This window comes from Ambystoma mexicanum, chromosome 4q, assembly GCF_040938575.1.
Source record: "Ambystoma mexicanum isolate Mex_15411 chromosome 4q, UKY_AmexF1_1, whole genome shotgun sequence".
In the NCBI taxonomy this organism is placed as follows: Eukaryota; Metazoa; Chordata; class Amphibia; order Caudata; family Ambystomatidae; genus Ambystoma; species Ambystoma mexicanum.
This window is the reverse complement of record NC_090928.1, coordinates 615,933,248-615,949,683: the sequence shown is the minus strand read 5'-3', so window position 1 is coordinate 615,949,683 and position 16,436 is coordinate 615,933,248. Positions and strand designations below refer to the sequence as shown.

Here is a 16,436-nt window from a genome sequence, read left to right as displayed (position 1 = left end):
TCTAGCTTTAATCTAATTACACTTTCTTTGTAGTAAGGGTCGACAAATTGAAGTTGTTCAAGCTTTGATCTTTCTTCGTTCCTATCATGTTTCGTTCTTTGATCTGCCCATTCATCTCTATTTTTGTTTGTTTCTTCAGGCTGCTGTTCCTGGTCTGTTCTCTCTTTTCCTGTTGCGTTCAAAGTGCTATTTCTTGTGTACAATTCTTCGTCTGACATTTCTTCACAGGATAGCTCTATTGATATATATGATTCTGTAATAGTCTCCTCATAGCAGTCAATTACAAGCATAGATGCAGGATTTGGTTGTTGTTCCTGTTGCCCTTCTCCGATTTTATCTTTGTTTCTAACCTTCCCTGGTTCCTGTGTTGAATAGGTGAAAAGGTTCAGCAGTGATTCAATATTTCCTTCTTCACTTGATGAAACGCTCACAGACTGGATGTTATCGCCCTCAATTATTATTTCTTGGGTTTGGGTGGATTCTTCTACTCCTCTTTTTCTTGATTCGCTTTCTTTTGTTACTGGGTCCACTATACTCGTTTCTTTGTGTTTTTGGGGCTGTGGCTTTTTACTATTATCTTTAGCACTTTGGGCTAGGTTCCTGAGAAATGCTCTAGATCCTCTTTGTTGTGTTTTTGTCTGTTTTTAGCCGTTATCTTTTTTGTTTTATTTGAATTATTCATTGTCTGTTGTTTAAATATGCTATAATTCACATTCCCTTGTGTTGTCTCAGGCTGTGGATCTATAGCATGTGTTGTTAATTCCGCTATCCGGTTTGTAGGTTTTTAATTTATTTTTGTCTTTAGTTCTTCCGGTGTCAAATCTATTAGGAGAATGTCGTTCTGGTTCTCTGTTTCATCCTTATGGTTGTTCTCTCTCCTATTCTGTGTGCTGTCTCCTATTGTCTTAGCGGAGCCAATCTTAGATGCTCCCAACTTTTGATCTTTCTCTTTTTGGTGTTTTCCTTCGTTGTTATTCTTCGTTAGGGATGTTTTTGTGAACGAGATAAGGGCTTCCATGAGGGTTGCTTTGTCCATTCTATCTTGTCTTGCTATCTCTGCCAGTCTTTGTTGCCATACATAGCTGTTTTCTGCTTCTATGCTGAGCCGTTCTTGTATTTTGTGTATCATAAGTTCTAGATTCTTTTGTTTGGCGGATATGGAATTGAGTATCGTAGAGTGTTCTTTCATTGTTTCGTGACTTGCTTCTTGTAGCTTTATGTAAGGTATAATTTTTTGCGTTGTTACAGCTATCAGCATATTCTGTAGATCCAGCATTGATGTAGCAACTGACTCTTGTTTATTTCCTGGCTTAGGTGGACAGTCGCCTACAGTTTCCTCTGGCTTGTAGTCTGTTTTCTTAGCATTTGTTTCCTTATTTGCTCTTTGTATCTTGTTTGTAGTTGTATAACTTAAGTCAGTATATTTTTGCCAACTATTGGTTTCATTGCTTGTTTCTAATGTTCTTTCAGCTAAATTAGCTTGTTTTTTGTTGTTCCTATTTATTTGTTGTAATACCATCAATGTTTCCATTTCTGTTAAATACAGCGATAGACGTTCCATTCGACATTGACTGATTGGAGCGGTTTCTTTTATAAGTCTTTCTGATTTAGTCGCTCTTTGGTAGTACAATTTCCATTGCTCTTTTGCCTTAATTGATTTTTCTTTCTGTGATACTAGTGGCAGGTCATGTTTACTGGTATCACTTTCTTGCTTTAAGCTTGTTGGATCAAGCTTTTGTTCGATGTATGTTGCCGGTTCTTTTATTTCCTTTTTGTCTATTTTTATCACTTGCTCCTTTCCCCTCTGCCTCTGGGGATTGATTGCTTCTTCAGCATTAGTTACTTTTGAATTTGTCCCTTTGTTGCCCTGTTGGTCGCAAATTTGTAGCATGGTTTCTCCTTTCTGCGTATCACCTGTTTTGTCTTTTATTGGTAGCAATACTTCATGGTTTTTGCTGTTTGTGTTATTAATTTCTCCTTTGGTGGTTTCTTTCTCTTTAAGGGGTGTGCAATCCAGTATTTCCGCCTGGCGTGTCCCTCTTCCATAACACTGTTATGGCTCTCATCTTGTTTCTTTGCATTTCCTAACATTAACTTAGTTGTTTGTCTCGTATTTCTTCTTGGTATTTGCAGGGTTAATGATGCATTGGCTTCTTCCGCTACGGCTGTCATTTCCAATGCTTCACCCTGTTCTTCCACGGGCAACCTTGCTCCTCTCAGTCCCTCGTCCCTTTCCCTCTCCACTTTCCTTCCGGCAGATACTACTCTGCGCTCGGCGCACGCTTAACGCGTGTAACAGGTACCGCCGTGCTCCCTGCCTCTCGCTCCACACAGGCGTCTGTTCACCTCGCCGGCACGCCCGCGTCGCCGATGGACTCGGCAGCCTCAATACAAGGTAGGTCAATGTCGGGGTATTGGAAGTGGGAAGGTTGATGTTTCTTTGAGCTTGTGGGGGTCAAAGGACCGACACCCGCAGTCCCCCCACACTGGTTTCTTCCTAATATGTGGTACACACCGTACCTTGGGTGCAAAGTCAGTGCTGCTCGCTTTGTTCCGTACCACGTTTGTCAATCGAAAAGGAAAGTACAATGCCTAATAGTGTAGTGTTTCCCTTGGCTTTGATGTATTCAAAATCCCTTATATTTGTAGCGTGGGGGTCAAAGGACACATTCACGCAGTCCCCCCTCGCTGCACTTTTCACCGATTTTAAGCGGGCTTCCTTAGTCTTACATTTCCTTTGCAATGTCAAATCGCTTCTGAAGGCTTTCTGTTATACTCAATCAGCTGCAACCTATGACTCTCTTTTTATTTTTATTTCATAAACACTATTCCAACGTATAGCATACGGGCATGTTCTTATTTCAACCTATGTTGCAGTTGTTTCTCCTGATAGAATTTATGTCAATATTCAGTGTTTATTTTCACTTTTCCACATGGGCTAATGGGAGTACCATTGCAACTTGTGTATACACCACAGGGCTGTTCTTACCTGCCTGTATATGTCCGCCAATCTGCTGATCCCGCGGACTCCTGCAGGCTCCACACTCTGCCTCCACACTCCGCGGCCCGCTCCGCGGCCAGTAGTGGTAGATAAGCAGTTTTCAGTTGCCTCCTCCAAGAATAGACAGGGAAAACAGACTTTGCCTCCTGCAGACTCCACACTCTGCCTCCACACTCCGGAAGTGGTTTGAACAGGGTTATTGATGCCTGTGAGGCTGTAGGGGGGGGAATGTGTGAGTGGTGAGTGATTTCATTTCTGTGACGTTGTTGGTTTTGTAGGCAGGTGTGGTTTCTACATTGATCTTGCAATGTTTGGGTGGGGGGGAGTGTTGAGTCAATGTTCTGAACTGGTGGGTGGTGATTCTCATGTTGAGGTGAGTGTTCCTCAGGGGTAGTGGCAGGGTTGCTGTTAGTATATGCTGATGGCTTGTGAGTAGGCAAGACGCTAGTCTTCTGTTGCATGTGTGTAGGCCTAGTGAACTAATGGGGAACACCAGGGTTAAAGAGAGCAAACCGGTCTTCCCTGGATTTATATCATAAACAGACAATTGGACTGGTTGTTCTTATATCCTTCCTTCCTTTCAGCAGAGTCCACACTTGAGGAGGAACAGGCTTCCCAATGAGTGATTAACAATTCAATAATCTCTCTAAGACTGCATTTCTTATTTCTCACAATTTATTTAAATCATTTTTCCAAAAATAAAATGTGTATTTAAAGTTAATACGTGGCTCTCTACCAACATTAATACACTTGTGACATATACTTTTGCATTTTAAGCTACACCCAAAACAGCAACTTGTAAATAAGAATGATACAAATGCCTGTTAACTAGTTATTACAATTAAACTAACAAAGTGCAAAATATACAACATAACAGGCACATTACTTTACAACACTGCATTTGCGCACTGTAAACACATAACTAGTGCCATAGTGAATTAAAGACACGCTGATTGGAACAATGTTTAAGTGTTAATATTTAGAGTAAACCCAACATGTTTCTTTCCCGTAAATGGCAAAAAATTGCTTATTTGGGGCAAATTCTTCAGGGGATCAATAGTAGGGTAGCTATGTCGCAAGGGTTACTGCTTCATGATAAAACACGAGTTGAGAATGTTCACTTCTCCCACTGTGGAACTCTGCAGAAGAAGGGAAAAAGTAAACAACATTTTAGTTGTTGTGATGGGGCTGCTAATAGTTCTCACCAATTGTGCTATTAAATAATTAATCAATGGAGCAGCTAAAACACTTACCCGAGTTACTGTTTTGACTCAGTGAGTGGAGCGACAGCAGTCCTAAACCGTTATACAATAGTGACCTGAGAGGGCATAAAGGAATAAACAAGACATTTAGTTGTTCTCTAAGTATATTGCTTTTAATGAGAACAGCACAGTCATCATGTCAAGTAATTTCAAATTCCATGTATATCGCCGGTACGAAATAAAATAACTGATCAACACAGTCAATCGTGTTATACTTCGCACTTACATTAGGTTAATAGTCTGCTGTGTGGATTAATTCATCTTCCACTTATGGCTGGGGGCCGTAGCAATCATTGTGTAAAGGTCAGGGATTAGACACCTTAGTCAGATGCCTGGAGAGTGATAATACCACACTGTCACTGTCTGGACTTTTCCATGTGAATCCTTGAACCGGGGCAAGCGCTGGTGGACAGGAATTCAATACCAAGTGTATCTTTTGTGTCGAGAGGGGCACATGCAACAAACTCTCATTACTACGGGTGACAATCTCCCATGGTGTGCTGCCTCAAAGTTGTCAGTTTCTGTACCCTCTAAATCGGCGTAAGAAAACACCTGTTGCTTGGCGACTAAACTTGACGTCCACTTACTTAGTTGTTAAAGTGTCTAATCAAGTGTGTGCCGATTTAGGCATTCAGTGGATACTGGTACTTACTAGTTTCACCGTCTTACAACGCACGTATGGTTCTCATGTAAACTCCTGTCTGGTAGTCTTTACAAGTAGACATAAGACGCCTGCATGTGATGGCAGCGTTAAAAATGCATTCATCTGTCAAGTACAGTTTCAGTATTACTGATGGCCCTGCGCTGGGATACACAGAAACCAACGCATAGAAGCATAAACTCCAGGTTCTCTTGATGGAATCCCCCTCTCATGAAAGCGATGTTCAGAATTCTTATTAAGTATAGTTACTAACGTGTTTAAGTGTAAACCTCTCACGTCCGTGTAGTGTCTGCTATGGTCCTGTGATGCCGTCTCTGTAGCACTAATGCTGTGCATTACGTAACGTATGCTGCATAAGCCATGTGATCATGGGTACGCTTCTGCATCCGCAGTGTCATGGGAAGTGTAGTTAACTCTTAATGTTATCTAGAAAGATAATGATGGTTCACAGCGACATCTTGTAAAAGGCATCCAAGGTCCCTTGCAGTAACAAGGAGAACAGAAGGGGAGAAAAGTGAGGCAGCTTAAGAAAACTCTCTGTTACCTGGGGCTGTTATTAGTAATAGAGGCCGGTCAACTAAAATCGGGCTGCTTTATGTAGTGCTAGCTACAAATTATTCAGTACAAAAAAGAAGGTGGGTGAGGCGCGCACTCCAGGTCCTGGTCAATTGAACCTGTTGCAAAAAATATAAGAAGTAGCTGGGTCAAATCCCAAAATGGACAAATATTCACAGGGTTAGATCCCTTCTGCTGCAAATCAGGTACTCAGTAATAACAGGGTTAGATCCCTTGCTGCAAATCAGGTACTCAGTAATAACAGGGTTAAATCCCTCAGCTGCAGTTCTGTGGTCTGTAGTTGTTCTCCTCCTAGCGCTTTCTTATCTCAAATAATCATCAGGGAGGCTGTTGAGCAGGTGTGTCTAATTAGACTCAAAGGATCTGGTAGCTGTAGTGAAAACGTTTTTTTCTGTTCAGGTGACCAGCAACCGACACCCCTCCAAAGCACAAGTCCTTCCCAAATTTGGGGGAGGGGAGAGAACCATCTTTATGATTCTCCAAAGTGGGGCACAGTCACCCCGTGGCGCTGCCTCTGGAGCCCGGGACTCCCATAGCATTCAGTACAAAAAAGAAGGTGGGTGAGGCGCGCACTCCAGGTCCTGGTCAATTGAACCTGTTGCAAAAAATATAATAAGTAGCTGGGTCAAATCCCAAAATGGACAAATATTCACAGGGTTAGATCCCTTCTGCTGCAAATCAGGTACTCAGTAATAACAGGGTTAGATCCCTTGCTGCAAATCAGGTACTCAGTAATAACAGGGTTAAATCCCTTAGCTGCAGTTCTGTGGTCTGTAGTTGTTCTCCTCCTAGCGCTTTCTTATCTCAAATAATCATCAGGGAGGCTGTTGAGCAGGTGTGTCTAATTAGACTCAAAGAATTCTGGTAGCTGTAGTGAAAACGTTTTTTTCTGTTCAGGTGACCAGCAACCGACACCCCTCCAAAGCACAAGTCCTTCCCAAATTTGGGGGAGGGGAGAGAACCATCTTTATGATTCTCCAAAGTGGGGCACAGTCACCCCGTGGCGCTGCCTCTGGAGCCCGGGACTCCCATAGCATTCAGTACAAAAAAGAAGGTGGGTGAGGCGCGCACTCCAGGTCCTGGTCAATTGAACCTGTTGCAAAAAATATAATAAGTAGCTGGGTCAAATCCCAAAATGGACAAATATTCACAGGGTTAGATCCCTTCTGCTGCAAATCAGGTACTCAGTAATAACAGGGTTAGATCCCTTGCTGCAAATCAGGTACTCAGTAATAACAGGGTTAAATCCCTCAGCTGCAGTTCTGTGGTCTGTAGTTGTTCTCCTCCTAGCGCTTTCTTATCTCAAATAATCATCAGGGAGGCTGTTGAGCAGGTGTGTCTAATTAGACTCAAAGGATTCTGGTAGCTGTAGTGAAAACGTTTTTTTCTGTTCAGGTGACCAGCAACCGACACCCCTCCAAAGCACAAGTCCTTCCCAAATTTGGGGGAGGGGAGAGAACCATCTTTATGATTCTCCAAAGTGGGGCACAGTCACCCCGTGGCGCTGCCTCTGGAGCCCGGGACTCCCATAGCATTCAGTACAAAAAAGAAGGTGGGTGAGGCGCGCACTCCAGGTCCTGGTCAATTGAACCTGTTGCAAAAAATATAATAAGTAGCTGGGTCAAATCCCAAAATGGACAAATATTCACAGGGTTAGATCCCTTCTGCTGCAAATCAGGTACTCAGTAATAACAGGGTTATATCCCTTGCTGCAAATCAGGTACTCAGTAATAACAGGGTTAAATCCCTCAGCTGCAGGTCTGTGGTCTGTAGTTGTTCTCCTCCTAGCGCTTTCTTATCTCAAATAATCATCAGGGAGGCTGTTGAGCAGGTGTGTCTAATTAGACTCAAAGGATTCTGGTAGCTGTAGTGAAAACGTTTTTTTCTGTTCAGGTGACCAGCAACCGACACCCCTCCAAAGCACAAGTCCTTCCCAAATTTGGGGGAGGGGAGAGAACCATCTTTATGATTCTCCAAAGTGGGGCACAGTCACCCCGTGGCGCTGCCTCTGGAGCCCGGGACTCCCATAGCATTCAGTACAAAAAAGAAGGTGGGTGAGGCGCGCACTCCAGGTCCTGGTCAATTGAACCTGTTGCAAAAAATATAATAAGTAGCTGGGTCAAATCCCAAAATGGACAAATATTCACAGGGTTAGATCCCTTCTGCTGCAAATCAGGTACTCAGTAATAACAGGGTTAGATCCCTTGCTGCAAATCAGGTACTCAGTAATAACAGGGTTAAATCCCTCAGCTGCAGTTCTGTGGTCTGTAGTTGTTCTCCTCCTAGCGCTTTCTTATCTCAAATAATCATCAGGGAGGCTGTTGAGCAGGTGTGTCTAATTAGACTCAAAGGATTCTGGTAGCTGTAGTGAAAACGTTTTTTTCTGTTCAGGTGACCAGCAACCGACACCCCTCCAAAGCACAAGTCCTTCCCAAATTTGGGGGAGGGGAGAGAACCATCTTTATGATTCTCCAATGTGGACCACAGTGACCCCGTGGCGCTGCCTCTGGAGCCCGGGACTCCCATAGCATTCAGTACAAAAAAGAAGGTGGGTGAGGCGCGCACTCCAGGTCCTGGTCAATTGAACCTGTTGCAAAAAATATAATAAGTAGCTGGGTCAAATCCCAAAATGGACAAATATTCACAGGGTTAGATCCCTTCTGCTGCAAATCAGGTACTCAGTAATAACAGGGTTAGATCCCTTGCTGCAAATCAGGTACTCAGTAATAACAGGGTTAAATCCCTCAGCTGCAGTTCTGTGGTCAGTAGTTGTTCTCCTCCTAGCGCTTTCTTATCTCAAATAATCATCAGGGAGGCTGTTGAGCAGGTGTGTCTAATTAGACTCAAAGGATTCTGGTAGCTGTAGTGAAAACGTTTTTTTCTGTTCAGGTGACCAGCAACCGACACCCCTCCAAAGCACAAGTCCTTCCCAAATTTGGGGGAGGGGAGAGAACCATTTTTAAGATTCTCCAAAGTGGGGCACAGTCACCCCGTGGCGCTGCCTCTGGAGCCCGGGACTCCCATAGCATTCAGTACAAAAAAGAAGGTGGGTGAGGCGCACACTCCAGGTCCTGGTCAATTGAACCTGTTGCAAAAAATATAATAAGTAGCTGGGTCAAATCCCAAAATGGACAAATATTCACAGGGTTAGATCCCTTCTGCTGCAAATCAGGTACTCAGTAATAACAGGGTTAGATCCCTTGCTGCAAATCAGGTACTCAGTAATAACAGGGTTAAATCCCTCAGCTGCAGGTCTGTGGTCTGTAGTTGTTCTCCTCCTAGCGCTTTCTTATCTCAAATAATCATCAGGGAGGCTGTTGAGCAGGTGTGTCTAATTAGACTCAAAGGATTCTGGCAGCTGTAGTGAAAACGTTTTTTTCTGTTCAGGTGACCAGCAACCAACACCCCTCCAAAGCACAAGTCCTTCCCAAATTTGGGGGAGGGGAGAGAACCATCTTTATGATTCTCCAAAGTGGGGCACAGTCACCCCGTGGCGCTGCCTCTGGAGCCCGGGACTCCCATAGCATTCAGTACAAAAAAGAAGGTGGGTGAGGCGCGCACTCCAGGTCCTGGTCAATTGAACCTGTTGCAAAAAATATAATAAGTAGCTGGGTCAAATCCCAAAATGGACAAATATTCACAGGGTTAGATCCCTTCTGCTGCAAATCAGGTACTCAGTAATAACAGGGTTAGATCCCTTGCTGCAAATCAGGTACTCAGTAATAACAGGGTTAAATCCCTCAGCTGCAGTTCTGTGGTCTGTAGTTGTTCTCCTCCTAGCGCTTTCTTATCTCAAATAGGATCATAAAGATGGTTCTCTCCCCTCCCCCAAATTTGGGAAGGACTTGTGCTTTGGAGGGGTGTCGGTTACTGGTCACCTGAACAGAAAAAAAAAACGTTTTCACTACAGCTACCAGAATCCTTTGAGTCTAATTAGACACACCTGCTCAACAACCTCCCTGATGATTATTTGAGATAAGAAAGCGCTAGGAGGAGAACAACTACAGACCACAGAACTGCAGCTGAAGGATCTAACCCTGTTATTACTGAGTACCTGATTTGCAGCAAGGGATCTAACCCTGTTAATACTGAGTACCTGATTTGCAGCAGAAGGGATCTAACCCTGTGAATATTTGTCCATTTTGGGATGTGACCCAGCTACTTATTTTTTGCAACAGGTTCAATTGACCAGGACCGGGAGTGCGCGCCTCACCCACCTTCTTTTTTGTACTGAATGCTATGGGAGTCCCGGGCTCCAGAGGCAGCGCCACGGGGTGACTGTGCCCCACTTTGGAGAATCATAAAGATGGTTCTCTCCCCTCCCCCAAATTTGGGAAGGACTTGTGCTTTGGAGGGGTGTCGGTTGCTGGTCACCTGAACAGAAAAAAACGTTTTCACTACAGCTACCAGTATCCTTTGAGTCTAATTAGACACACCTGCTCAACAGCCTCCCTGATGATTATTTGAGATAAGAAAGCGCTAGGAGGAGAACAACTACAGACCACAGAACTGCAGCTAAGGGATCTAACCCTGTTATTACTGAGTACCTGATTTGCAGCAAGGGATGTAACCCTGTTAATACTGAGTACCTGATTTGCAGCAGAAGGGATCTAACCCTGTGAATATTTGTCCATTTTGGGATGTGACCCAGCTACTTATTTTTTGCAACAGGTTCAATTGACCAGGACCGGGAGTGCGCGCCTCACCCACCTTCTTTTTTTTCTAGCTACAAATTAGTATACACCTCAGCCTCCGGCTAGCAGACAATGGATGGTAAGAATCATGAAAGGGTTACAGTCGAATTAATTTCAGTAGGCTGTATTCCAATCTAATGATCAGTTCAGACCCCATTCATAACTTTTGGTCAGGAAAATTAGGCGTGCTTCCTCCCTTGAGAGTTTATTTTTATCATGTGCTGTGTTCCAACTTAGATGTTGTTTGAATATCACTGACCATCTGATGTCATTACATGAGTGTCCTGCACTTGTAAAGTGACCCACCATTGGTGCTGATAGTGTTTGATTCCGGATACAGCTCTTATTTTCTCCAATGAGTATTTTAACCAGTCTTTCTGTCTTGCCTATATAGAGCCTGTCAAATGGTCACCAGATGGCATAGATTACCCATGCTGTGTTGCAATTAGTAAGTGTTTTCTGTTGCCACTGTGTCTTGAGGCCTATATCCAGAGTGGTGGTGTTAGTGGTTTGGCTACAGCACCTGTAATTCCTGCAGGGGTTGTGTCCTTTGAGTTTTTCATGGCCCATGATTCTGTAATGGTCTTCTGATGTATCTTTGATTCGAACACATTTTTCATCGTTACAAGTTCTTTTAAGTTTTCACTTCTTTTGAATGCGCATTTAGGAGAAAGGACTGCATTCTTTCCTTTAGCTAGTATGTGCCAATTCTTCTTCACTATCCCTTGGATACGATTTGACATGGCATTATAGGTGCTTACAAATACCATTGTATATGTATCTTTTACTTGATGTTTGTACTCTAACAGGCTTTCTCTGTTGTTATTATGTGCTCTTTTAGATGCGTTTTTAACACATTTATGTGGACAGCCTCGTTTTTGTAAATTGTTACTTAGTGTTTTGCCTTCTTTGTCAAATTCTACACGGGTGGTGCTGTTCTGTTTTAATCTTAGATATTATCCAATCGGAAGATTTTCATGTACATGTCTGGGATGAAAACTGTCAAAGGACAGTAGTGAGTTTTTATCAGTCAATTTATGGAACAGTCTTACTTTCAGTCTCACTTCTTGGTTTTCATCGTAAATTGTTATATCTACGAAGTTCACTTCCGTGTGGATTTTCGTAAGTTTGAATTGTAAATATAGATTTAATGTGTTTAACCAATTGAAAAACACATTGAGACTTGACTCATCACCATGCCGAAGAAGAAACACGTCATCTATGTAACGTTTCCACTGTTCGAAAAAGGGTTAGTAGTCTACTGGATTGATTGGGGGTTGTAAGCTTTTTGTAACTTGTCTTGAAGGCTGTTAGTGAGGTGGAGAGCTTTGGGTAGGAAGAGAGATGGTGGGATATCGTGGGAGTTAGGGAGGTTGTGTATTTGGCTTTGGAGGTGGCATGCAGTGTGGGGCTAGAAGGTATATGGGATTCAATCAGAGCACCCATGACTGGGAGAAGGTAGGAGCGGGTGGAGCCAGGCCTGCTGGGGAGGCTGGAGGTGTGAAGGGGTGCCAGTATGTCCCTCATGGGGAGTTGCAATGGAGATAATGGAGCAGGTGGTGGTGCATGCATGGTCACAGGGAGGCAGGGTGGCCTACAGTAGTGAGCAGTAGTGTTGATTCTCTCTGGGATCAGTTAGTAGAGCATACTTAAGAATGATTCGAAAATATGAGCACAAAACATATCTAAATTGATTGCAAAATGTGAGCATAGGGTGCTGCTAAAATTCATAACAAAAGCGAGCACAGAACCTATCTGGTGTCCGGTCAAAGTTTCGACTCAAAAGGGTCGAATGACAAAAGGGTCGAGTCAATTCGACCGAAAACAAAAGGATCAAATTTATTTTTTAAATGTATATTTTTTTTGTTGTTGCTTAGTATAGGAAAAAAAAGTGTTTTTACACTCAAAACAGGGGCTTGGGGGGATGGGGGGTATGGGGGGTGTCCGTCCCAAAAAATATAAAAATAAAAAATGTGACCCTTTTGTCATTCGACCATTTTTAGTCAAAACTTTGACCTATAACCAACCTATCTAAGTTTGAATCTCAAAATGCGTGCACAAAACACATATTGATAGACAAATGCAAGCACAAAACACATTTAAATTGATTGAAAAATACAAGCACAAAACACATCTAATATGATTGAAAAATGTAAATACAGAGTGCTGCTAAAATTGATAACAAAAAGCGAGCAAAGATCTAAGTTTGATTTTCAAAAAGAGATTGCAAAACACTTCTAAAATGATTGAAAAATACGAGCACAGAGTGCTGCTAAAATTGTAAACAAAATACTAGCACAAAACACAGTTAAAGTTTATGTGTATGCTAGTTAGCAGAACGCTGTTGAAGGCACTTGCGAGAGCCCAGCCGGACAGAATTGGAGGGTAACAGTCAAAGCTGAGTGGTGTGTGCGTCTTATAACGCACGTCTAATCGCAATGTGTGGGAAGCGCAGAGGAGATGGGGTTCCAGAAGTTCTGTGTAGATCGCATAGCAGGCTACACCAACGTAGAATGACTGGATGTTATCGTGGCATTAATGATTTGGGTGGCAGTGGGTAATATTGGGGAGGAGCTTGGGTACTGAGAGCAGAGTGTTGTGTACATTCTGTGTGCCAGAGTAGAGAAACGAGGGGTTGTGACTGGTAGGGAGATGGGCTTACCTGAGCACGGTGAGCTAGTTCGGTCCCCACATGCGGGTGTTGGCTGTTCTTGCAGTGCGTTGTTTCCAGTCTCAGTCATGCTCAGAGAGGCTCAGACAGAAGCATTAGGAGTGGGCCCTTGGGACATGGGCCGGCATAGCCTGTTGGCTATACTATTGGCCTTGAAGTAGCCAGCCTTGATTAATCGGGTCACAGTAGACCTATGGTTACTATTCAGGATGAGCCTTATATATAGGCAACTCTACACATCGTCGAAAGGCTGCAGTTTTATTGACACATAGTGGTTATAATTTCTTTGACCCCTCAATTGACACTGACCTGGTGGGTATGCTATAATAGAGGATTGGCTTGCCGTGAGTAGCGAAAGGAGTCGAGTGAGAAGTTACCTTTTACAGGAAATGATCCCCAAATCAAGATGGCTGACGCTCGGACTCTGCACGGAGTGCACGTGCGGAGTGTTGCCATAGTAACTATATACACAGAAGTGGGGTGCCTTAAAGGTTAACCGGTTGGCTGCCTCATGGTCCATGTAGATAACAATCAAGTAAGTAGGGATTGAGTTAGGAAGTTTCGGAATGGAAAGATGACTTGAGCTAGGCATCGCGCGTGTGAAGGGTACGCACGGTTACTGCTACCACTGTTGCTCTGGTTGAGTTAGGAACAGTGGATGTGTTTGCCTAATAATACGCGGGCCACCTTGTAATTCACATGGTTTTACAGGGATTTATTTTAAAATACCACACATTGCCGATATTTTTATCAGAGAGACAGAAGGCCTTTCATTAAGAGAACGAAGTATGCAGAACCACCAAGCAGGTTGCCAAACAAACAAAGCTGGGTGAGTGTTATGTGAAGGCATTTTATTTTGGGCGAACATAGCGGTGGGCTATACTCTAACTTTCTGATACCTGTATAGCTAGCAACACTTAGTCTCTTTCTAGGTCACAATTACACTGAAAGTACTTTGAACTACCTGAGGTTAGTCTTTGTTTTGCTTAATACTGGAAGTATATACATAAATAGAGAGGTAACATGGCACTCTTTTGTCTATTGTAGATGGACAGATGAACAAGTATATATAAAGTACTAAAATGAAAGACAGCTCAAAGCCCTGAGTATTTATATTACATATCCGAAACTCGCTGGATAGTTTAATTTCTGAATTTAAGTTGTCTCTGAATAAGGAATTGCAGTTTTCTTTTGCAAAGGAGAAGGGATGAGATATGTTCCTTTGCATTTGTATATGTTTCTTCAGTAAATATGCAATGCAACATTAGTGTAATACCAAGACATTGGTTGTGATAGCACTAATGTAATTCAATTATATATATATATTTGTTTATTTCTCATGTTTCTTGAAGATTCACTGATGTTTCACAATAGACATTTTTGTTGCGCATTTTATACGTTAATTGAAATATACTATAGGAATATTGTAAAAGGACTTTGGTCCATTAAGAGTGCAATTGGGTTACCTGTTGGCAACCTTAAACAATTGTTGTGTTCATTCTCCATAGGCCTGGTGACTATACCCAAATGCAGCAGAAAGGTTAATTAACAGATAACAGAAATGTGACAAGCAGTAGATTGAACATAATGGTAGAAATACAGAAGGATGTGCCCCTCTCGTATTACTTTCTGGGGGGCTGGGGTAACAGGTCAGTGGGGGTACTGGGACGAGGACGTACTTCTGTCTGCTGCCTTGGGTTGGGGGATTGGGGCTCAGGTCAGTGGTGGTACTGGGCCAAGGGCGGACTTGCGGGTGCTGCTTTGGGTTTGGGCACAGTTCAGTGGGGGCACTGGGATGAGGGTGGACTTGCAGGTGATTCCTTGGGTTGGGGCTTGGGGCACAGGTAGGTGGGGATACTGGGACAAGTGCAGACTTGCATGTGCTGCCTTGGGTTGGGACACAGTTCAGTTGATGTACTGGGATGAGGGTGGACTTGAGGATGCTGCATTGGGTTGGGGGGTTGGGGCACAGGTCAATGGGGGTACTGGGATTAGGGTAGACTTGCCAGTGCTACCCATGCTGGGTGCACAGATCAGCTGGGGTAATGGGATGAGGGCGTACTTCAACATGCTGCCTTGGGTTGGTGGTTGGGGCACAATTCTTTGAGGTTTACTGGGACAAGGGTGGACATGCGGGTGCTTTCTTGGGTTGGAGGTTTGGGGTTTGGGGCATAGGTCAGTAGGGGTACTGGGATGAGGGCAGACTTGCCAGTGCTACATTGGGCTGGGGGCAAAGTTCAGTGAGGGTATTTGGATGAGGGCATAGTTCCGGGTGTAGCCTTGGGTTGGGGGTTTGGGGCACAGGTCAGTGGGGGTACTGGGACATAGGTGGACTTGCGGGTGCTTCCTTGGGTTGGGGGTTTTGGGGAAAGGTTAGTGTGGTTACTTGGATGACAGCAGACTTGCAGGTGCTGCCTTGGGTTTAGGGGTTGGGGCACAGGTCAATGGGGGTACTGGGATGAGGGTGGACTTGCGAGTGCTGCCTTGGGTTGAGGGGTTGGGGCCCTGGTCAGTGGATGTACTAGACAAGGGCAGACCTAGGGGTGCTGCCTTGGGTTGGGGGTTGAGGCACAGGTCAGTCGGGGCACTGGGACAAGGGCAGACTTGTGGGTGCTGCCTTGAGTCTGTGGGTTTGGGGCACAGGTCAGTGAGGGCACTGGGATGAAAGTGGTCTTACAGATGCTGCCCTGGGCTGTGGGGTTGGTTTACAAGAGGGAGAGTGCCCCTACAATGGTAGGAATCAGGGACACATGTAGGTGATACAAGAGAGGTTCCTACCAGTAAAACATATCCGAGTACATTTTTGTGTGGGTCTGTTTTTTCAAAGAGATGTGAACATAAAGCCGATTCTAGTATTCAGGTATGTGCAGCACAAACATTACTTGAGAGTACTCTTATTGTTTTGACTTGATCAAACTCAATTTATGTTGAAATTTTTTTCAAAAAGGTAAAAAGGCTTATCTTAGAAGCGCAGATGTCATCACATCATGACGCTGCAAAACAACACTGCATTTCGGCTGGCTTGGATATGCCGCCTTCCTCAGGACAGGGAACCCTACTGAACATATACAGGATTGAGGAGGAGGAAGAGAAAGGTTTTTCATTAGTGGCTGTTACCGGATTATAGTATGTTGAAGTGGGAGAATGGAACAACAGGCTCCCACCAATCCCCTCTCGCGCTTGGCCTAGAGGATCACGGCCTAGGCACCCGCCACGAGATGAGTTTGCCCATCTACCAGACGACCAAATACCTTGGTACAGGAACCTACGGATGTGCCCACCTACCTGCCCTACCTGCCCAGCAGCTCGCCCTACCCAGGCCGACACCTGCAACATGGATCAACCCGACTAAACCAACACATCGTTAGAGATGCCATGACGACCTAGCCAACGGTCACACCTGTACGACCATGCACACTGGACACTCCTACACCAACCTACACGAAGAATATACTCAACGCTATGACGTAGGTGACGTGCATCTTTATTATTTTTCACATAGGCTTTTAAGATGCAGAAACGCAAGACGCACGATGAACTTATCTAAATGGCTTGCTTACGCTTCACATAA

The 16,436-nt window shown here is 44.0% G+C and overlaps 1 long non-coding RNA gene across 1 annotated transcript in view; it reads right to left on the bottom strand.

Annotated features, from left to right (window-relative positions):
* Positions 1-3,901: 3,901 nt before the first annotated feature.
* The window catches only part of LOC138467094 (uncharacterized), a 44,593-nt gene continuing 32,058 nt past the window's right edge, over positions 3,902-16,436 (bottom strand). The window contains exons 2-3 of the long non-coding RNA XR_011268029.1: positions 4,255-4,319; positions 3,902-4,140 (exon numbers count right to left, since the gene is read on the bottom strand). This is a non-coding gene — a long non-coding RNA (uncharacterized lncRNA). The remainder of the gene's footprint in view (positions 4,141-4,254; positions 4,320-16,436) is intronic.